Below are 23,359 nucleotides of genomic sequence, written 5' to 3' on the forward strand. Positions count from 1 at the left end.
TTTTTTTGGCTAGCACTACTTGAAAACCTAGCTACTTTTTGAACTAAAAATAATAGGAAAAACTCACTATAATAGACCAAATCCACAGGAGAGAGCTGCTCTCACAAATCATCACCTGTTACCCATACCTATAGCACACACCTCACAGGAAATCACCAGCTTGGATTACCATCAACTCTCACTAACTTTGTGCCCAGAGCCTGGAAAACCTGCAGGACATTTTCCTCAAGGATCACTGTTTTTCCTAATGCCTTCCTTTGGTATCCCTCTATTGACCACCTGCTTCTTATCATTTTAGTCAGCTTGGAGGGGGGCACATACGGCAAGAAGTAGAGATTTTTCACAGGTGAGTCCACTGGCCACAGAGCCTCTTACAAGCATCAAGAGACATTCAGAGAAAGCAATAATTAACCAACGTTCAACTCCTACCTGGCTCCTCTATCCAAGGGTTGTGATTGTGTTCCTTGTTTTGTCCTAGCAGTGGTTTCCACTTGCCTTTTTGGGTCAAGCTTTTCCACCTATCTACAGGGGTGGCTCAGAGGAATCACAGAGGCTTCCTCAAGAACCCCAAGGTGGAACCAGATGTTGGCTCCTCTAAGAAACAAGCCTTATTGTTCGGGTAGATGCTGCTTTGTAACAACACAGTCACCAGACTTTTCCTGATGGCCATATGTTCTTCCTAGATTCTGAGAGGGGGCCCTAAGCAAGAGGCTTCTCCTGACCACATTTCCCTCCTTGGTGCATAGCTTTATCATGGACCATGTACTTCCTGGGAAGTCTTGGTCCAGGGCCTCTGTTCAGCAATTAGACAACTTCCAACTAATAATAGCTGGCATCCAGAGGGCCAGGAAAGAGGTTGACTCAACCTGCCCTTTTCTCCATTTCATATTCTCACCTGGTCTGCTTCTTGCTGTTTTCACCCACTTCTCCCCTACAAAAAAGGTACAAACATCACTGACTTGATGAAAAGGTTGTGAGAGAGGTGAACAAACCTGAAACAAACTGTCTTCCCTACCAATGCCTGAAACTGCAGGAGCCTTGCGGGAGAACAAAGTACTTGGGTATGGGGGTGCCATCAGACTAGCTTGTCCTCAGCTCAATCCCTCCAAGCCCATCTCCCCTCATTGGCATTGGCCTCTTTCTTTGAGTCATTGTTGTTCCATGTTTCCATGTTAGTCCACATTCACCTTTACATAGGTCTTTCTTTAGATGTGTGCAGCCTTCGCATGCCAAATTCATGAAATGCCTTCTGCCTTTTTTTAAAGAGTCCTTGCTGCAGAGCCACCAGCAGCAAACCATGTTCAGGATCATGTTTAGCATGGATGGCAGCCAGGCCACATGGCAAGGTGGGAAGGTGGGAAAACCCTGCACATTACAGAACAACTCGCAATCCATTTACTGCACCATGGAAAGACTTTTCAAATAACAGGAACTGTGAGCATCTTTACCTGGGGATGGCTTGGGAAGCACTTTCTTGAGAAATATGTTGAAGCTATAGAGTGCTGGCAGTAACCTCTAGGAAGGTGGTGGCAAAGTACAGCACTCAAACTTCTGTTCTAGGGTCTCTAACCTCTGTCTCAAATGACAATGAAAACATGGGCCCAACAAGGACAGTACTGACCATTTCAGTAGTCAGGACTGATTCATCAGATGTCTGGAAAAGAAGCCAGTTCTAAGGGCTGGGCTCTTGGAGCAGAGGAGAGTGCTATTTCTATAACCAAAGTCTAGCAGGTGGTGGTGAGACCAGACTGACTTGCCAGTGACCTCAGCACATGGCATATCTGAGCAAGAAGGCCCTGTAGCTTTTCTCTCTGGGGAGCTCTAAGGACAAAGCTGAGCTCCCACTCTGCTGGCTGTTTCAGCTTAGGGATAGCTGAAGCTCTTGAGAAATACTTTTATTCAATGTTGACAAAGCAGAAAATCTCCTCTGTGGGGGGACCTCTTGGGTCTGGCAACAAAAAGATGGCAGAGTGTGCCACCCAAACACATTGGTCTTGCCTTGCTTTGTGGGAAAGTGCTGGGCCACCAGCCCCCACCTCCAGTCTATCATGCTAGAAAATCTTCTGTCCTGTTTCCTCAGTGGTCTATAGGGAAAATGCTTATTAGGCACTTTCAGCTTTGAGTAAGCCCTCCACCCCCACCTGCCCACCCCACTCCTATCCCAAGGAGAAGATCCATGCTTTTGCTGCTCTTCCTCACCTCTCCTTCTCCCACCATTCTGTGCATCCTCCTCTAACCCTAAATATTGGGAGCTCTGGTCCCCTTTCAATAAATTATGCACAAATGTGAATGACGGAGACAGGGCTGGATATATCTTTGTTCTGTGATTTTCTGGATGTCAATGGTTCTCATCAAATTACCCTACAAATTAGCACCTAAGACAATAAGGAATGAACTTTAAATGTTTTGCTTTCTAAAACAGTCTAATTATCTGCAGCTGGAGGGAAAGAACTGGAAAGTTGGTTTGGACACAGAACAGAAAGCAAGCAAAAAAAAAAAGATCATAAAGGAAGGACTGCACTCAGACATTACCACTTCCTAGAGCCAAATGGCAAAGTCACTGAACTGGAAGTGCCATGAGAGGTGTTTGTGACATCCCATGACTCAACCCTGAGTGGTGCATGAGCACATGTGGGGTGAGTCCCAGGCCTGGCCTAGCTTGTTGTTCTTTTGAAGGACAAAGCTTCACTTTAATGTATTGTGTATAATGTTGGAAAGCAGTACAGTGCCTTATGTCTAGTGGGGACTCTGCCCTCACTCCTGTCCCTTCTGCAACCCTGACAGTTCCAGATTAGGTTTTAGGGTGAGACATGTTCATGTGTACATGTTGATTGTGCCATCTGGTGGTGCTCAGCCATAGCACAAGCTCAAATTGAGTCCAGAACTGTTGTACAAAGCTACATGTCTGCATGATGTCACCTCTGTTGTAACTCTGTGGGAAAACTTGTATGTAAATATACAGAAATAAAATGTTGCTCCATTAATAAACTTCCTCTGCAATGTCTTCCCTACCTCATCTGATGGCATCCAATGAAGGACATTTTACTACCACTATGAGTAACAAAAACACTCCCTGTTCATTCAAATCTTGCTGTATACTGCATCTGTACTCTGGCCCTGAGAGGAGCTGGCATGCTCTGTCATCACTTGGAGAGCCCTAACTGTCCAAGGCAGTCAGAAGCAGAGAGTGCCTTAAATGTAAGCTGTTTTCTGAACACCAGTCTCAGGCCACCTGAGAAACATGCCCACTTGTAAATTTAGGAGGCATCTTTTTCTCACCTACTAATGTTCTGCTTATTGACAGCCTGAGGGTTCCTAGAGAGGTCAAGGAATGAATATCATACACTGTGATTCTGTAAAGAAAGACTGGTAACCCAAAAGCCTCTTCTTTAATGTGGTATTTTTTAACCAGAAAACATTATTTCTTTAATAAAGTATTTATACCAAAAAAATGCAAAAGATAGTTGATATGCTGCAATTTTAGGGTAAGTTTACTGTACTTTTTCTAAATAGATAAGGTATTAAATTAATCTGCCTGAAACATTTTTAACTTTGTTAGATAGTAATGAAACTATACACATTTACACTGATCCAGAATTTGATATCCTACTTTAAAATTCCCAATTAGAAAGCTCGAATATTTTTTAACTTATCATCCAAGTAGGAAGACAGAAAATTTTGTCCTACTTAATAGTGTACAAACATTCAAAAGACCAAATGATAACAATGTGAAAATAAGTAGAATATATTTGTAATGTAAATACATGTCACAGAAACATTTATTTTTGGCACCACCTAAAAACAAAATCCAACAATACTTTGTTACCCTTCAGATATCTGGGAATACTTTAACTTTCTAACTACTAAACTTCTTTTCCTCCAGAGAAAAAATAATTCAAAATTTTGAATTGGTGTTTCAAAAGCAAAGGATTTCCTTTTGTTAAATCTTAAATGATCTGCAGAATGAATGGTTATTCAAGGTTTTAGTTAGCAGTCAATGTGTTCATTATGACTTTACATTTTAACCCTGATTAAAATGCAAAGTTGATTATTTCAAGCAATGATTTTATCCAGAAAGCTATGGTTTCTTCTTAAACAACCATTGTACCAAATGTGTAGTTCTGATTTGAAAACAAATCATAGTGGATAGTTACAAAGGCATTAGAATATGTTAAATTAACGGAAATAGAATCTTGAAAAACTGTCTATTTTGGATAGATGTTAGTGTAAACTTAGAGAGAAAAAACAGTCAATAGCAAAAAAAGTTTTCTTTAAAACAGGTTAATGCTGAGAATAATAACTTTTAAAATTTCTGTTTAAAACATAAGCTTAATATACATAAATACAAATTTTAATTCAAAAACTTATCTCTTTCAAATGTCCTGTTCTCTTACATACAGCAGAAAATACATTTTTCATAATTTTTAACATGATATATAATAATGAGGCTGTAGTTAGATGTACTTTTAATATATTCAAAAAAATATGATTTTCAGTCCCATCCCTAGGCTTATGTCTGTACCATGTTTTCTGAATGGCAAACTGTTCACAAAACTGGTCTTCTGAAGGAGGTGCATAAGAGAAACCAAGGAATGCATTGTCTGCCTCCATTATGCTGGCATTTACCATTGAATAGTCAGAAGATACACACAGAGTATGGAACTGTTTCTTCTGTAAATGTTGCATCAAAGTTCTTGATATCATCTGGTCCAGCTACATTAGGATTAAATGGTAGAGGAATCTTCTTTTGCATAAGGTCAATTCAGCATAGAGATTCAGAAAAAGGATGATTCTGAATTTTGAGAAAGTCTTTGGCACTGAGTCAATTTTGCCTGTCTTTATCTAGGAGTTCTTCCAGAATGGACCAGGCAGTCAGGCTCACTCCTGGCCTCAGACTCAGCAGATTGTGAAGAATATTGTGATATATTTCAGCAACATCTCGACAATAAAAAGGAGGCAACCCTTAGAGCATTTCATACAGTACAGCACCAAGGCACAGTACCAGTCTACTGTGTTGCAGTAGGGCTGTTTTCTGATGACTTCAAGAGGAAGGTACTCTGGTGTCCCACAAAATGTAGCTGTGGTATCACAAATAGCAATTCCTTCTTTACAAAGCCCCAAATTTGGTAACAAAGTATGCCCTACTGAATCCAAAAGAATATTTTCTGGTTTTAAGTCTCTGCACTAGTTATTTCAGTAGCATAAAACTTATCTCTGTGCTCAGGAAAGGACCATTCTCTTTGTAAATGAAAGAAGAGCTCCCCTCCATTAACAAATCCAGAACAAAATAAAGCTTTTCAGTTGTTTGGTAAGACTACTGTAATCCAACCCAAAACAGACGCTTCATATTTTTCAAGAGCACATTATGTTCAGCCATAATATGTTTTTGCTCTTTTCTTTTGAGAACTATTTTTTTCTGTATCACTTTAACAGCATAAAATTCTCCATCCAGTTTCCATTTTGCAAGAAGAACCTTGCCAAAACTTCCTTTTCTGATAACTTTTAAGAAACCAAGGTCTGTTGGTTTGGCATGAGGATTTCCAGATTGTCCCAGGTTGATGGTCTGTGAGGTAAAGTGTAGCTTCTGAGTATTTCTTTCTCCATATCTTCAGATGGATCCGATTGATGTATTGGACTGTCCATTTGAAGGAAAGCTCTGACATCTGGATGGTTATAAAGCACTGGACACCTAAGTAAGTTTTGAATGAATTCATTCAGTTCTGCTCTTCTTTGTTTAATAAAATCTGGATCAAAATTATCACCAAATATTCTCTTGGCAGGAATCTTAAGGGCCATAGCAGGTAACTGTTTCTTTAAAGTGTTGTAAAGCTTATTGAATTCTGCATATCTCTTGAAGATGAACCACTTATGCCTGCCAACTGAAACCAGAACTTTATAAACAGTAAACCTCTTCTTTTTTCTCTGTATTCATCAGAGTTGGGAATGCTAACACTTGGGCAGTTTTCCTTGTAATCCATGGTATAATCTCTTTGAGTTTAGTGCCTCAAAAGGATGTCCTTACTAATATATTGTATTGTATGACACTTTATTTTTCTTTTTATTATTATCTTTTTTATTATTCACCAAAAAAAAAAAAAACTATTTCATAGTAATCAATATGTTCAAATGTTGACTGTGGTGATAAATGTACAACTATCTTATGATACTGTGAACAACTGATTGTGCACAGTGGATAACTATGCTATGTGAATATATCTCTATAAAATTGTAGGAAAAATATAAATAGGGGTAAAAGTGCTGGAGAAAACATGGAGAGAGATATGTACCTATTTTCCATTGATGGGGAGGCAGGATGGTGTAGCCTTTCTGGAGGTCACTGTGCTGGTTCCACAAAAAGCTAAGTATGTGGGCTCCATAAAGTCCAGCAACCTCATTATGGGGTATGTACTTGAAAGATCTGAGAGCAGAGACCTGAATGGACATTTGCATATTGGTGTTTATGGAGGCAGTATTCATGAATTGCCTAAGGGTGGAGGTGGCCTAAGGGTACACTGACTGAGGAACAGAATGGTGAACTGCCATGTATGCATGCAATAGAATATTGAGCAACTACAAGAAGGAGTGAAATTGTGAGAAATACCAGGAGGTGAATAGACCCTTGTCCTAGTTTGCTAATGCTGCAGAATGCAAAACACCAGAGATGGATAGGCTTTTATAAAATGGGGGTTTATTTCACTACACAGTTACAGTCTTAAGGCCACAAAACATCCAAGGTAACACCTCAGCAATCGGGTACCTTCACCGGAGGATGGCCAATGGCGTCCAGAAAACCTCTGTTAGCTGGGAAGGCAGCTGGCGTCTGCTCCAAAGCTCCGGCCTCAAAGCAGCTTTCTCCCAGGACGTTCCTCTCTAGCAAGCTTGCTCCTCTTCAAAACAGTCACTCACAGCTGCACTCTGTTCAGTCTCTTTGAGTCAGCACGTTTATATGGCTCCACTGATCAAGGCCTACCCTGAATGGGTGGGGCCATGCCTCCATGGGAGTATCCCACCAGAGTCACCACCCACAGCTGGGTGGGGCACATCTCCATGCAAACAACCTAATTCAAACGTTCCAACTTAATCCCCACTATTCTGCCTGCCCCACAAGATTTCATCAAAGAATATGTTTTTTTCTGGGGGACATAATACATTCAAACTGGCACAACCCTGTAGACATAATTTTGAGTATAGTACACCAGAAACAAAGGCAAACACTATAGTGCCTCACTGATATGAACTAACTACAATGTGTAAACTCAGAATTGAATCTTAGAGCACAGATTAACATGGAAATAATTATTGTAATGGTCCCTAGATTGTAAGCTCTTACACCAGTCAAATCTATTTCTGAATTGTAATGGCTATCTCCAAATTCTGAGATGTTGATCCCTTGGTGTATAGCCTGATTGGTCTCTGGAACATTGGGTATCTGTGTGACACCTGAAACTCAGAGCTGGAGCTTGGCAGATATTAATGTCAGTATTAATGCATGCAGCAACTGTTAAAAAAAAAAAAAAAAAAAAAAAGCTGAAAAAGATCCCAAACTTCAATTAGAGATATGAGTGAAGCAGATCTGGTTAAGACTATGGCAAATTAGGCCAAAGGGTAAAGGTTGAAACTGACTGTGTTCAAACTTCAACTTCCATGTGAGACCAAGGGAAGAAATGTTTATTTGGTGTAGGATCTATATTTTCTAAACAATATAACTTCTACAGTCAGTTTGTTTCAAACACCACAATTGCATGGAACTTTGAATAGGAAGTGAGATATAGCAGGTCTGTATAGGTTAGAGTGAAATAGCAACACATCCCAAAATAATTTGGGTGGGGAATAAAAATATATATTCAGGGACCCCTGAGGAGCTGGAGGAGGGTGTGGAGGTGTTGGATTTCCTCACCTGGACTACTGTGTTCTAACAAACACTGGGGACTGATGGCTTGACATGCTGAGACTTCTGTCTTGGGGCTTGCTCCTATGAAGTTTGTTACTGCAAAGGAGAGGCTACACATGCTTATAATTGTGCCTGAGTGTCTCCTCCTGGGTACCTCTTTGTTTTCTACATACGGGATCATGTTGTCTGCAAACACTGAATGTTTTAGTTCCTCCTCTCCAATTTGTATGCCTAATTGTTCTAGCTAGAACTTCCAGCTCAATATTGAATATCAATGGTGACAGCTGGCATCCTTGCAGTTTTCCTGATGTTAGAGGGAAAGTTTTAAGGCTTTCAGTTTTTCCCATTGAGTATGATGTTGCCTGTGGGATTTTCATATTTTGCCTTTATCATATTGAGAAAGGTCACTTCTATTCCTATTCTTTAGAGTGTTTTCATCAAGAAAGGATATTGAATTTTGTCAAATGCCTTTTCTTCATTGATTGAGATGATCATGCAGTTTTTCCATTTTGATTTATTGATGTGGTATATTACATCAACTGATTTTCTTGTGATGAACCAGCCTTGCATACCTGGAATAAATCACACCTGTTCACGGTGTATAATTCTTTTAATATGCTACTGTATTATATTTGCAAGTATTTTTCTGGGTATTTTTGCATATACATTCATTTAAGAGATTAGTCTATAATTTTCTTTTTTTAGAATCTTTGTCTGACTTTGGTATTAAGGTGATGTAGGCTTCATAGAATGAATTAGGTAGCTTTCCCTCCTCTTCAATTTTTTGACATAATACTTTTAAAAAGCTGTTAGAATCAATTTTCTTTAACTTTGTTGTAAGTTTTTGCATCTATATTCATAAAGGAAATTGTGTGATTTTATTTTATTTGTAATATTTACTTGGCTTTGATATCAGGGTAACATTGGCCTCACAGAATGAATTAAGAATTGTATCCTCCATTTGAATATTTTGCAGGCTTTTGTGAAGGATTGATGCTAATTATTTAAATGTTTAGTAGAAACTCTAAGTGAAGCTATCTGATCCCGGGCTTTCTTTGGTGGGAGATTTTTTTATTATTGATTCAATCTGTTTAATTGTTGTAAGTATGTTGAGATTTTCTATTTCTTCAGTTGGTTAAGGTAGTGGTTAGTTTGGTTTTCTAGGAATTTATCCATTTCATCTGCATTATCCAATTTGTTGGGGTACAACCATTCCCATATTTTCTTATGACCATTTATTTTTAATTTCTGTAAAGTCAGTAGTGATGTCACTTTTATTTCAATATTTTCTTTTTTTCATTCTCAGTCTAATGAAAAGATACCAGTTTTATTGAACTTTTTAAGCAGTCAACTTTTAATTGATTCTATCATTGTTTTTTATTCTCTATTTTTCATTTATCTCAACTTAAATCTTTATTATTTTCTTCCTTCCGTTAATTTTTGGTTTACTTTGCTCTTCTTCTAGCTCCTCAACATATGAAGCTACATTATTGATTTGAAATATTTCTTCACTTTAAACATGGAATTTAGTCCCATAAGTTTACCTCCAATCACTGAGTTAGCTGTGATCCATAAGTTTGTTATGTTTTGATTTCATTTTCATTCATCTCTAAGTATTTTCTTATTTCCCTTGTGATTCTTTATTAACCCATTAGATACTTAAGTGTGCTGTTTTTCCCACATATTTGGAAATGTTTCAATTTGTCTTCTATTACTAATTTCCACTTTCATTCTATTTTATTTGGGGAAAGATATTTTGTATGATTTCAAATTTTTAAAATATGTTGAGACTTTTCTTATGTCCTAAATTTGGTTTGTCATGGATAATTATGCATGAGAACCTTGAAAAATGTGTACTTTGTTGTTCTTGGGTATAGATTTAGTTGGTTTATAGTTTTTCTCAAGTTCTCTATTTCCTTGTTGATCTTCTGTGTAGATGTACTATACAGTATTAAATGTGTTATATTGATGCCTCTATTACTGTGGAATTGTCTATTTCTCCCTTCTCTCCTATTAGTCTATTTTTAAATATATTTTGGTACCCAGTTTAAGAGCAGTTTCCCCTTTTAACAACATTCAGATATATATTTCAGTGCTGTCAATTATATTCACAATGTTGTGCTGCCATCACTACCATCCAATACCTAAATTTTTTCATCATTCCAAGTAGGAATACTGTACATTTTAAGCCTTAACTCCCTATTCTCTAACCCCACCCTGTGCTGTAGTAACCTATATTCTAGATTCTATGAGTTTGCTTATTCTAATTATTTCATCAGTGAGATCATTCCACATTTTTCCCTTTGTGTCTGGCTTATTTCACTTAACATAATGTCTTCAAGGTTTTTCCATATTATTGTGTGTATCAGAACTTTATTCCTTTTTTATGAATTAATGTTCTTCCATAATGTTATTATGAATTAATATTATGTAAACATCATATACTGTTTATCCATTTATCAATTAATGAACACTTGGTTTTCTTTGATCTTTAGACAATTGTAAATAATGCTTCTATAAATATTAGTGTGCAAATATCTGTTTGAGTATCTGCTTTCAATTCTTTTGGGAATTTAAACTAGTAGTGGGATTGCCAAGGCAAAGAGTCATGAAAATAAAGTGATAACCTACAAAACGGGATAAAATATTTGGAAATCATACTGTTTTATACTTATCTTTCTGAAGTATCACCAAATTATGTTCCATAGTGTCTGCGCCATTTTATGTTGCCCCCAGCAATGAGTGAGTGTACCTACCTCTCTACATCTTTTTCAATGCTTGTTATTTTCCATTTTTCTAAAAATCACATCCATTCTAGTAGGTGTGGAATGGTGTCTCATTATGGTTTTAGTTTGCCTTTCCCTGATGGCTACACATGTTGAGCATCCTTTCATGTTCTTTTCAGCTATTTGTATATCTGCTTTTGAGAAATTTCTATTCAAGTATTTTGCCAACATTTTAATTGGGTTGCTCATCTTTTTGTTGTTAAGTTAAAGGATTTCCTTTTACATTCTGGTTATTAAACTTTTATCAGATATCTGATTTCTAAATATTTTATCCCATTGCATAGGTTATAATTTTACTTTCATGATAAAGTTCTTTGAGGCACTTCAGGTCATTTTTATTCCTCTCTTCAATATCCCTGCATGGATACATTTGAATTTAGACTTTATTATTTTTTTTAAATCTTCATTTTATTGAGATATATTCACATACCATACAGTCATACAAAACAAATCATACATTCGACTGTTCACAGTACCATTACATAGTTGTACATTCATCACCTAAATCAATCCCTGACACCTTCATTAGCACACACACAAAAATAAAAAGAATAATAAGTAAAGTGAAAAAGAGCAATTAAAGTAAAAACAACACTGGGTGCCTTTGTCTGTTTGTTTGTTTGTTTCCTTTTCCTATTTTTCTACTCATCCATCCATAAACTAGACAAAGGGGAGTGTGGTCCTTATGGCTTTCCCAATCCCATTATCACCCCTCATAAGCTACATTTTTATACAATTGTCTTCGAGATTCATGGGTTCTGGGTTGTAGTTTGATAGTTTCAGGTATCTACCACCAGCTACCACAATTCTTTAGAACCTAAAAAGTGTTGTCTAAATTGTGCATAAGAGTGCCCACCAGAGTGACCTCTTGGCTCCTTTTGGAATCTCTCTGCCACTGAAGTTTATTTCATTTCCTTTCACATCCCCCTTTTGGTCAAGAAGATGTTCTCCATCCCATGATGCTGGGTCTATTTTCCTCCCTGGGAGTCATATTCCACGTTGCCAGGGAGATTCACTCCCTTGGGTGTCTGATCCCACGTAGGGGGGAGGGCAGTGATTTCACCTTTCAAGTTGGCATAGCTAGAGAGAGAGGGCCACATCTGAGCAACAAAGAGGCATTTGGGAGGAGGCTCTTAGGCACAATTATAGGGAGGCCTAGCCTCTCCTTTGCAGCAACAGTCTTCCCAAGGGTAAACCCATCAAACCACCAGTCCCCTATGTCTGTGGTCATGTTAGCAACCAGCGAGGTGGAGTAAGCAAATACCCCTGCATTCTCCACAGGCTCCTCAAGGGGGCTTTACATATTTTTTTCCTTGTTTTTTTTTAACTTTTTTTTTTTGAATCAACCGTATGAAAAATAAAAAAAAAATAATATTTAAAAAAATACAATAAAAGAACATTTCAAAGAGACAATAACAAGGGAGTAAGTAAAAGACAACTAACCTAAGGTAAATAATTTACTTCCAACATGTTCCTACTCTACCCAGGAAAGTTACCTAATATAGCAACATTTCTGTGAACTTGTTCCTACTATACCCATCAGAAATTAACAGACCATAGTTATTCCTGGGAATTCCCAGAACGTTAAATTTACTCATGATAGCTTATGTGTTCTTCTTGGATTATTGTTCCCCTTTCCTTAATTGCTCTCTATTGCTAGTTCCCCTACATTCTACATTATAAACCATTTGTTTTACATTTTTCAAAGCTCATATTACTGGTAGCATATGACATTTCTCTTTTTGTGCATGGCTTATTTCGCTCAGCATTATGTCTTCAAGGTTTATCCATGTTGTCATATGTTTCATGAGATTGCTCCTTCTTACTTCCATCGTGTGTATATACCACATTTTCTTTATACACTCATCTGTTGAAGGACATTTGGGTTGTTTCCGTCTCTTGGCAATTGTGAATAATGCTGCTATGAACATCAGCGTGCAGATTTCTGTTCGTGTCACTGCTTTCTGATCTTCCGGGTATATACCGAGAAGTGCAATCGCTAGATCGAACAGTAACTCTATATCTAGTTTTCTAAGGAACTTCCACACTGACTTCCAGAGTGGCTGAACCATTATACAGTCCCACCAACAATGAATAAGAGTTCCAATTTCTCCACATCCCCTCCAGCATTTGTAGTTTCCTGTTTGTTTAATGGCAGCCATTCTAACCGGTGTTAGATGGTATCTCATTGTGGTCTTAATTTTCATCTCTCTAATAGCTAGTGAAGCTGAACATTTTTTCATGTGTTTCTTGGCCATTTGTATTTCCTCTTCAGAGAACTGTCTTTGCATACCTTTTGCCCATTTTATAATTGGGCTGTCTGTACTATTGTCATTGAGTTGTAGGGTTTCTTTATATATGCAAGATATCAGTCTTTTGTCAGATACATGGTTTCCAAAAATTTTTTTCCCATTAAATTGGCTGCCTCTTTACCTTTTTGACAAATTCCTTTGAGGTACAGAAGCTTCTAAGCTTGAGGAGTTCCCATTTATCTATTTTTTATTTTGCTGCTTGTGCTTTGGGTGTAAAGTCTAGGAAGTGTCCGCCTAATACAAGGTCTTGAAGATGCTTTCCTACATTATCTTCTAGGAGTTTTATGGTACTTTCTTTTATATTGAGATCTTTGGTCCATTTTGAGTTAATTTTTGTGTAGGGTGTGAAGTATGGGTCCTCTTTCATTCTTTTGGATATGGATATCCAACTATCCCAGCCCCATTTGTTGAAAAGACCATTATGACCCAGTTCAGTGACTTTGGGGGCCTTATCAAAGATCAGTCAGCCATAGATCTGGGGGTCTGTCTCCAAATTCTCAATTTGATTCCATTGATCTATATGTCTATCTTTGTGCCAGTACCATGCTGTTTTGACAACTGTGGCTTTATAATAAGCTTCAAAGTCAGGGAGTGTAAGTCCTCCCACTTCCTTTTTCTTTTTTAGAGTGTCTTTTGCAATTCGAGGCATCTTCCCTTTCCAAATAAATTTGATAGCTAGCTTTTCCAAGTCTGCAAGTAGGTTGTTGGAATTTTGACTGGGATTGCATTGAATCTGTAGATGAGTTTGGGTAGAATTGACATCTTGATGACATTTAGCCTTCCTATCCATGAACATGGAATATTTTTCCATCTTTTAAGGTCCTCGTCTATTTCTTTTAGTAGAGTTATGTAGTTTTCTTTGTATAGGTCTTTTACATCTTTGGTTAAGTTTATTCCTAGGTACTTGATTTTATTAGTTGCTATTGAAAATGCTATCTTTTTCTTGAGTGTCTCTTCAGTTTGTTAATTTCTAGCACATAGAAACATTACTGACTTGTGTGCATTAATCTTGTATCCCGCTAATTTGCTAAATTTGTTTATTAGCTCTAGTAGCTGTATCGTCAATTTCTCAGGGTTTTCCAGATATAAGATCATATCATCTGCAAACAATGGCAGTTTTACTTCTTCTTTTCCAATTTGGATGCCTTTTCATTCTTTGTCTTGCCAGATTGCCCTGGCTAGCACTTCCAGCACAATGTTGAATAACAGTGGTGATAGTGGGCATCCTTGTCTTATTCCTGATCTTAGAGGCAAGGCTTTCAGGCTCTCACCATTGAGTACTATGCTGGCTGTGGGTTTTTCATATATGCTCTTTATCATATTGAGGAAGTTTCCTTCAATTCCCATCTTTTGAAGTGTTTTTATCAAAAATGGATGTTGGATTTTGTCAAATGCTTTTTCAGCATCTATTGAGATTATCATTTGATTTTTCCCTTTTGAATTGTTAATGTGTTGCAATACATTGATTGATTTTCTTATGTTGAACTATCCTTGCATGCCTGAGAATGATCCCCACTTGGTCATGGTGTATGATTTTTTTAATGTGTCTTTGGATTCGATTTGCAAGTATTTTTTTGAGGATTTTTGCACTTATATTCATTAGGGAGTTTGGTTTGTACTTTTCCTTTTTTGTAGCATCTCTACCTGGTTTGGTATTAGATTGATGTTAGCTTCATAAAATGAGTTAGGTAGTGTTCCATTTTCTTCAATGTTTTGAAACAGTTTGAGTAAGATTGGTGTCAGTTTTTTCTGGAAAGTTTGGTAGAATTCCCCTGTGAAGCCATCTGACCCTGGGCATTTATTTGTGGGAAGATTTTTGATGACTGATTGGATCTCTTTGCTTGTGATGGGTTGGTTGAGGTCTTCTATTTCTTCATTGGTCAGTCTAGGTTGTTCATATGTTTCCAGGAGGTTGTCCATTTCCTCTACATTATCCAGTTTGTTGCCATACACTTGTTCATAGTATCCTCTTATAAATTTTTTTAATTTTTTTGGGATCTGCAGTTATGTCACCTTTTTCATTCATTACTTTCTTTATATGGGTTTTCTCTCTTTTTGATTTTATCAGTCTATCTAGGGGCTTGTCAATCTTGCTGATCTCAAAGAACCAACTTTTGTTGATATTTATCCTCTCTGTTGTTTTTTTGTTGTTGTTGTCTATGTCATTTATTTCTGCTTTAATCCTTGTTATTTCTTTTCTTTTACTTGGTTTAGGATTGGTTTGCTGTTCATTTTCTAGCTTCTTCAGTTGATCCATTAGTTCTTTGATTTTGGCTCCTTCTTCCTTTTTAATATATGCGTTTAGTGCTATAAATTTCCCCCTCAGTACTGCTTTTGCTGCTTCCCATAGGTTTTGGTATGTTGTGTTCTCATTTTTATTCATCTCTATATATTTAGCAATTTCTCTCGCTATTTCTTCTTTAACCCACTGACTGTTTAGGAGTGTGTTGTTTAACTTCCAGGTATTTGTGAATTTTCAAAGTCTCTGATGGCTGTTGAATTCTAATTGTATTCCATTGTGGTCAGAGAACGTGCTTTGAATAATTTCAATCTTTTTAAATTTTTTGAGCCTTGTTTTATGTCCCAGCATATGATCTATTCTGGAGAAAGTTCCATGAGCATTAGAGAAGTATGTGTATCCTGGTGATTTGGGATGTTATGTTCTATATATGTCTGTTAAATCTAATTCATTTATCAGATTGTTTAGGTTTTCAGTTTCCTTATTGGTCTTCTATCTGGTTGATCTATCTATAGGAGAGAGTGATGTGTTGAAGTCTCCCACAATTATTGTGGAAACATGAATTGCTTCCTTTAGTTTTGCCAGTGTTTCTCTCATGTATTTTATGACATCTTGTTTAGGTGCATAAATGTTTATGATTGTTATTTCTTCTTGTTGAATGGCCCCTTTTATTAGTATGTAGTGGCCTTCTTTGTCTCTAAGAACATCCCTGCATTTAAAGTCTATTTTATCTGAGATTAATATTGCTACACCTGCTTTCTTTTGGCTGTAGCTTGCATGAAATATTTTTTTCCATCCTGTCACGTTCAATGTCTTTGTGTCCCTGTGTCTAAGATGAGTCTCTTGTATGCAACATATTGATGGTTCATTTTTTTAAATCCATTCTGGGAAAGTATGTCTTTTAATTGGGGAGTTTAATCCATTTACATTCAACATTATAACTGTGAAGGCATTTCTTGAATCAGCCATTTTATCCTTGGTTTATGTTTATCATATATATTTTTCCCCTCTCTCTATTAATATCCTTTAATGTACCCATACCAAATCTCTTTAGTACTGAACCTTTCTCCAAGTCTCTCTCTCCTTTCTTTGTTTCTCTGTCTGTAGGGCTCTCTTTAGTATCTCCAGTATGGCAGGTCTCTTACCAAATTCTCTCAGCAATTGTTTCTCTGTGAAAAATTTAAGCTCTCCCTCAAATTTGAAGGAGAGCTTTGCTGGATAAAGTATTCTTGGTTGGAAATTTTTCTCACTCAGAATTTTAAATATATCATGCTACTGCCTTCTTGCCTCCATGGTGGCTGCTGAGTAGTCACTACTTAGTCTTATGCTGTTTCCTTTGTATGTGGTGAATTGCTTTTCTCTTGCTGCTTTCAGAACTTGCTCCTTCTCTTCCATGTTTGACAGTGTGATCTGAATATGTCTCAGAGTGTGTTTATTTGGATTTATTCTATTTGGAGTTCGTTGGGCATTTATGATTTGTGTATTTATGGTGTTTAGAAGATTTGGGAAGTTTTCCCCAACAATTTTTTTTGGATACTCTTCCTAGACCGTTACCCTTTTCTTCCCCTTCTGGAACACCAATGAGTGTTATATTTGGACGTTTTATACTATGTATCATATCCCTGAGGTCCATTTCGATTTTTTTTTAATTTTTTCCCCATTCTTTCTTTTTTGCTTTCATTTTGCATTCTGCCATCTTCCAAGCACTGATTCATTGCTCAACTTCCTCTAGTTTTGTACTATGAGTATCCAGAATCTTTTTAATTTGGTCAACAGTTTCTTTAATTTCCATAAGGTCATCTATTTTTTTATTTAGTCTTGCAATGTCTTCTTTATGCTCTTCTAGGGTCTTCTTGATATCCTTTGTATCCCGTACTATGGTCTCATTGTTTGTCTTTAGTTCTTTGATTAGTTGCTCTAGGTACTGTGTCTCTTCTGATCTTTTGATTTTGGTGCTTGGGCTTGGGTTACCCATATCGTCTGGTTTTTTCATATGCTTTATAATTTTCTGTTGTTTTTAGCCTCTTGGAATTTGCTGAACTTGATAGGGTTCTTTTAGGATTTGTAGACCAATTGAAGTCCTTATGTCTAATTTATCAGATCTACAGCTTTGTGGATTACACTTTCTCTAACTAACCATCAGGTGGCGTCCATGAGCCACCTGGTCTCCACAAGCCAGTTCTCCCCTGCTTTGCTTTTGTGGTGAGTGGGGGAGTGAGTCTTGTGGGGTCCAATTGGTGTACCAAGCTTGTGTGTGTAATTGGTGTTGCCCGCCCTGTATATGGGGTGTGTGTCTGGGTGGTCAGGGGGGGGGGTGGCTCTAACAATCAAATCTCCCTGGTGTTCCTGGAGTTTTAAATCTGCTGCAATAGTCTAATCCTTCAGTTCAGTCCTGCCACAGTTTGTCTCTGCCACTGACCCACAAGTCCTTGGCTTTGGCATATGGCTCCTGAGATTTGCAAGTGGGTCCCTCTTCCAGGCTGTGCACTTCCTGCTCCTCTGTTGAGGGATGACTGTGCTATGTCACAGGTGAGTGCCATCCCCCCAGTGCAGTTTTGGGCTGCTGGGCTGTGTAGGGAGGCTCCCAGTCCGCTGAAATGATGGCTGAATGGGGCTTGTTAATTCATACTGCTCCACCTTCCCAACTCTGGGACAACCAGCTGAGGGTGCAGGGAAGGCTAATGTCCATGCCCAGTTTTGTGGTGTGTGTGTGTTATTTGAAGCACTTCCATCACACTGGGTTGTCTGGGGCAGCTCTGGGCTATGGGGCTGGCAATGGGCAGGAGTGTTTCCTGTCCACCAGGATGATGGCTGTGAGCGGACACCCCCCTTTTCTTGGGAAGTTGTGGTGTTTAGTGAATTTTCTCCACAACTGGATTATTGCCTTTTGTCTCAGAGCTCTCTTAGTTCTGCTCTTGTCTTGACCTGCCCAAATTGCAAGTCTTTGAGGCTTTCTGTATTGGTCTTCTTAGAGTAATTGTTTTAGAAACAGAAAAAAACAAAGATAAAAAAAAAAAAAAGCCCTTCTAGCAGATCTAATGGGTTATTGAAATGCTAAGAGACAAAGCAATTAGGGCTATTAAGGAAAGATCCAGGGGGCAGAATGATCAGTTTTTCTTTGGGATTTGCAGATGGGCTTCAGGATCTGAGCTCTGCCCTTCCTCTTTCTATGTTCACCAGAACTCCAAAAATCCTCCGCTTTTATTTTGGAGTTTTTCTTGCTGTTTTTTGCTATGCCTGTCTCCTGTCTGCTGGGCTGGCTGCTCTCAGATTCTCTGGTGTCTGGTCTCAGTCTATCTATGGTTGGAGTTTTGATCGGTAGAATGAGTTTCCGATAAGAGCTGCCACTGCAGTTCTCCCTTCTTCCCAGCACTGACAGCCCCTCCTCCCACAGGACTGAGCCTGGCAGAGAGGGGTGCGGGTCCCCTGGCCACAAAAACTTACGGATTTTGCTAATCTCAGTAGTTTGACGTGTTCATGAGTGTTGTATGAAGTATGCCCAAAGTCAAATTGCTCTGTGGTGTCCAGTCCACGCAGTTCCTGGCTTTCTACCTACTTTCCTGGAGGAGTAACTAAAACATACAGCTCACCTAGCCACCATCTTGCCCCGCCTCTGCTGAAGTGCAGTCTAGACTTTATTATTAAAACAAGTTTTTATTTCTTACTGTAATCCATATCATCATGCCCTTTTCAGGGCATGGTGTTTGCACTTGTCTTATTTAGTGTAAATTTTAATGATGGAGAATCAAAGATGTCTGTATATCATCTGAATGCCAAATATATTTACTGACTCATTGTATAACATCATGCTTAAGTCTTCATGATTATCTGAATCAATTATCTCTGCAAGCCTCAACACTTCTTTCCTTTAAGCTAGTCTCTTTGCCACAAACTCAAAGTGAATTGATGGCAGTTGTATCTTTAAATATAAAAGTTTACTCATTGTCCGTCCTGTATAATCATTTCCACTCTGAGAATCAGGACATCTAAACATATAAAGCTCAGGTATGGGAAGACGGAAAGTGTAAATTTGACAACCAGGAATCTTGGGTAGATTCTGGACCAATCTATGCAACCTACTGAAGACACGTTATAATATAATAATTTTCACTGAATCTTGGAGTATACTACATCCTGTAGGGTTCACTTCCATCATCACAGGGCATCCATTCCAAAATGAGAACTCAAATGTATCTTATATAGGCCATTCCAGAATTGTTTTAAGCCAGGAGTTTCAGGATGTTGTGGAATATGATAGGGCTGGTGGATCAATCATTACCAAATGCCACATCTCCTTTACTCTAAAATAGATTTCTTGGTCCATTACAATAGATCTTAGATAGTGGTGCTTCCTGAAGCCTTGTACATAGGAAAGATAACCCATACTTAGATTATCTCCAAGTCATATGAATTTTTCTCCTATCAGGGTGAAAGGGGTTTACAAAGGCCAACTTGCTTCCAAGTGGTTAATTAAACTCCACAAGACATATTGCCATATTGAAACACCATATGGTTTCTGTTTCTGGAATACTGGAATCCTAGAGGCAACCATAGTTAAGCCTGGCTTGAAAAGTGGGTTCCATGCTGCCAGGCACAAGCATGCCTTCATCTCTTCCAGTATATCATCTTTGTTCATGTGCCAATTGAGTCACCATTTGATTGGCAGATGAACAAAGCTGCACCTAAACTGTCTGAGTTATTCTATATAACTGGTTGTTTAGTGCTCTTCCATTGTAGCTCCCATGGAACTACATGGCATTAACATGTGTTATAAAAATCTCCATACTTAGTATTCACACCAAAAGATCCATCTATATATTCTTCCACAGATCTCCATCCCAGGTCTTTAATTGTTTACCTTCCTGGTCATTGACAGCATCCAGGCTATTTACACTTACTGAATTTGTATCTTCTTACCTTGGACAACATTTCTTTCCATTTAGTAGACATTGATCAAGTCACTGTCCCAAAGGAGGATTTTCCCCTAATGATGCCTTTCATGGCCACCCTTGGATGGAGCTGTAGACTTGCATCACTACATTTCAGCATATATGAAAATACCCAATGGACCATCTTAAAACCAAGATTGGCCATTTCTTCCACTGTCAGCATCATAGGACAATACCTGTGAGGCCAGCAGTGTGATCTGATGCAGAGATGCCAGTGCAACAATATGGATTTCATGGATGTCTGGGGACATGGTTGTGCAGTTTACTCTGTCCTAAAACATTGTTTGTCCCTGATCTTGGATGTACAACCTTCATGTTATAAAGGAATGCTCCTGGGCTGAATGGAATTTTTATTTTTATAGTCTGAGAAATCCCAGCTTATGTAGGGAAGTTCTATCTTTATAGTCAATAGCTGTCCAAAGGTCAGGAGCTCTGACTACAGCAGTGTTCACAGCACATCAGGGAATTATTCTCTTGCATAGTTTATAAATTTCTGTTAAAGACAGCAAAGATTTGCTCAAAATCATGGGGGTGTATGTTGTGCATCTTTTCTTGGTGCTTTCCATAAACTTTCCATGAACTCCACATCCATGCCCAGTTTTATTAATGCAGCAGATCTGCTAAGTCCTGTGGCCCAAATGTAGGACTATTTGCAAAACAGCTTGTAACCACTCAAGAGCTCATTCATTTTATGGGACCCTCTCAAAACTGACAATCTTTTCCAATTTGGACAAATGAATCTGAATGGTATCTTTCAACTATGTCATATATTTAGAAATGTTAGGTTAGAAATTTGTACAAGTCCATGAATTTGTGGTAAACTGAAATTTCATACATAATGTCTATATCATCACATTTCTTCTGAATATAACATTATTTTATATAACAATAGTGTTAGACTAAGCAATGATATTATGATGTCAATATAAAATATTTAACACCATTTCTTTATTTAATCTCATTCTTTTAAAATTTATATTATTAAGATTTATAGTAGCTTAGTATAATACATATCAAAAAAACTCAATTATAAGCATCTTGTCAAGAATCATTTCTAAAAACTAAGAAGTTCTCAGCCCCATCCTGCTCACACCCTGTGCTTCCCCTACCTAGTGTCTTGTGGTTTGCATGATCTATTGTAAGTGGTTGATAAAGTTTGAACAGAACTGTAATTTTAGCAGTAAATGAAGAAAGTAAATATGGAGAATCTACTCCAGTTCATTGTCAGGACCCCAAAAGATATGACATGATCCCTGAAAAAGGCTATTTAACCAAGATGTAGATATTAGGCTACCCATACAAGTCACACCTTATTAAATGTCAGATAACTCATGAAGACAGGTAAGTATCATGTAGATAATGATGTGGTAAAATCAATTTGATCAAAAAGACCTGGAAAATTCCCCATGAAGGAAGTCAGATTTGAGCTCAAGGATGAGTAGGATTGGGTTGAAGGAATAGTAGAAAGAGGTGTTGTAGGTGAGGAAACATTGTCATTGAATTCATTAAGTCAAGGTTGAAGAAAGTACATAGAGGAGCAGTGAAGTGTTGCACATGGCCAAGTGCCCTGAGGATAAAGGGAGAAAAGATGGTGCTACATAAGATACAGACTATGGAGTATCTGTAATAACAATACCGTATAGGGAAAGTGGAGTTTGTTTGAAACTAATGAAGGACCATTAAAAATTCTTGAGCAAAGAATTATTGGCTATCACTTTTTATTCATTTAATGAGTATCTATAAAGCATAACAAAGTGCCAGATACAATTATAGGTATTAGAAATACAGTAATAAACAAAATAAAGAAAGTCCCTTTGCTCTTAAGATAATATGCTAATGTTGAGAGTGAGGAGGGGAGTGATAGATTATAGAGGTAGAAACAAATAACCATACGGTATGATAAGGAATGGTTAGTGGTATGACAAATAAAAAAAAATCACACACACACACAGGGTAAGTCATGTAAAGAGTGAAGTGAAAAGACTGAACAATTGCTGTAATTCATATGTGTGTCTAAAAAGTAATACTGAAATTTTTCCATGAGGGCTTTGTAAGACATGGGGACAGATTCAGCTCACAGAGTGAAGAAGCCCTTGACCCTCACTGAACCCTTCACTACATCACTACCAAATCCTAATTATGCTTTTTAGAAAACCGTATTAATCCCACTTCCTCTAGTAAAGTGAGCAAACCAGCCTGAAACTCCTTTCCCTACATTTTAAGATACGTACAGAATGGTGAACAGGATTGTAAAAGTGATATCAGTTATGAAAGAATCATCAATATGATCATCAAACAGATTTTAAAGAGGGACATTTGCTTTAACCTAGTATCTCACAGAGAATCTTTAATCATGCTGCACAGTTATATGTTTTGGGGACTGAATTTCCCTACAGAAATACACTGATGTCAGTGCAAGGAAATCCCTTTAGAATTTGATGGAAAACTAAGTTTGCATTGTGAGGAATATAATTATTGGCACTGACCTATTAGTAGCCTAATGGATGTTTACTCCTTTAATCCCAAATGTTTCAGAGGCAAGGATCTATATCGTGAATGTCTTCAAGTCCTACTACCGTAAGGAAAATAATTAGTTGTAACAAGGGCCTTCTCAGTGTAATCTAGGTAACAAGGTATACTAATTTGTTTTGACCCTCAATAAAATAAATGAATATTTACTTCTTTTATTTATCATTTTCATTGTTATTAGATTTCAACTCCTTCTTTCTCTTTATAATTATTAATCTATATTAAAGCCTATGGGAGGCTAGAATGAGACATAATACTGAAATCATCTTGATTTTTTCTGAGTATAAGGTAGAATTTCAAAATAAGAGGTAAGTCTCTAAATAATTGTTATATAATTCAGGCATGAGCTTTGAAATTTATTTCTGGTTTGGCTGAATAAGTAAATGGTTTATATTTAATGTTTTAAAATAAAAGTACATAAATAACCAGGCATTGTCTTGCTTTTGATATTATGATTATAGAAAAATAAACTCCTTGTGAGCATAGAATTTACATAATTAGCATATTTAATCCAATGCTGTAATGTAGCATTAATAATAAAAGAAGTTAGAATTTTAAAGAAAACTTTTTTTCTCAGAAGTCCTAATAATATTCAAAGGGTTTTCAATGTGTCTATGTTTTATCAAATTGGAGTATAAAGGCAACCATACCAT

At 37.4% G+C, this 23,359-nt stretch overlaps 1 pseudogene; it reads right to left on the minus strand.

Moving 5' to 3' along the window:
* Nucleotides 1-891: 891 nt before the first annotated feature.
* On the minus strand, nucleotides 892-8,072 carry LOC119512446 (annotated as a pseudogene).
* Between the last annotated feature and the right edge of the window lie 15,287 nt (nucleotides 8,073-23,359).

The sequence above is a fragment of the Choloepus didactylus genome, chromosome 1 (assembly GCF_015220235.1).
Source record: "Choloepus didactylus isolate mChoDid1 chromosome 1, mChoDid1.pri, whole genome shotgun sequence".
In the NCBI taxonomy this organism is placed as follows: domain Eukaryota; kingdom Metazoa; phylum Chordata; class Mammalia; order Pilosa; family Megalonychidae; genus Choloepus; species Choloepus didactylus.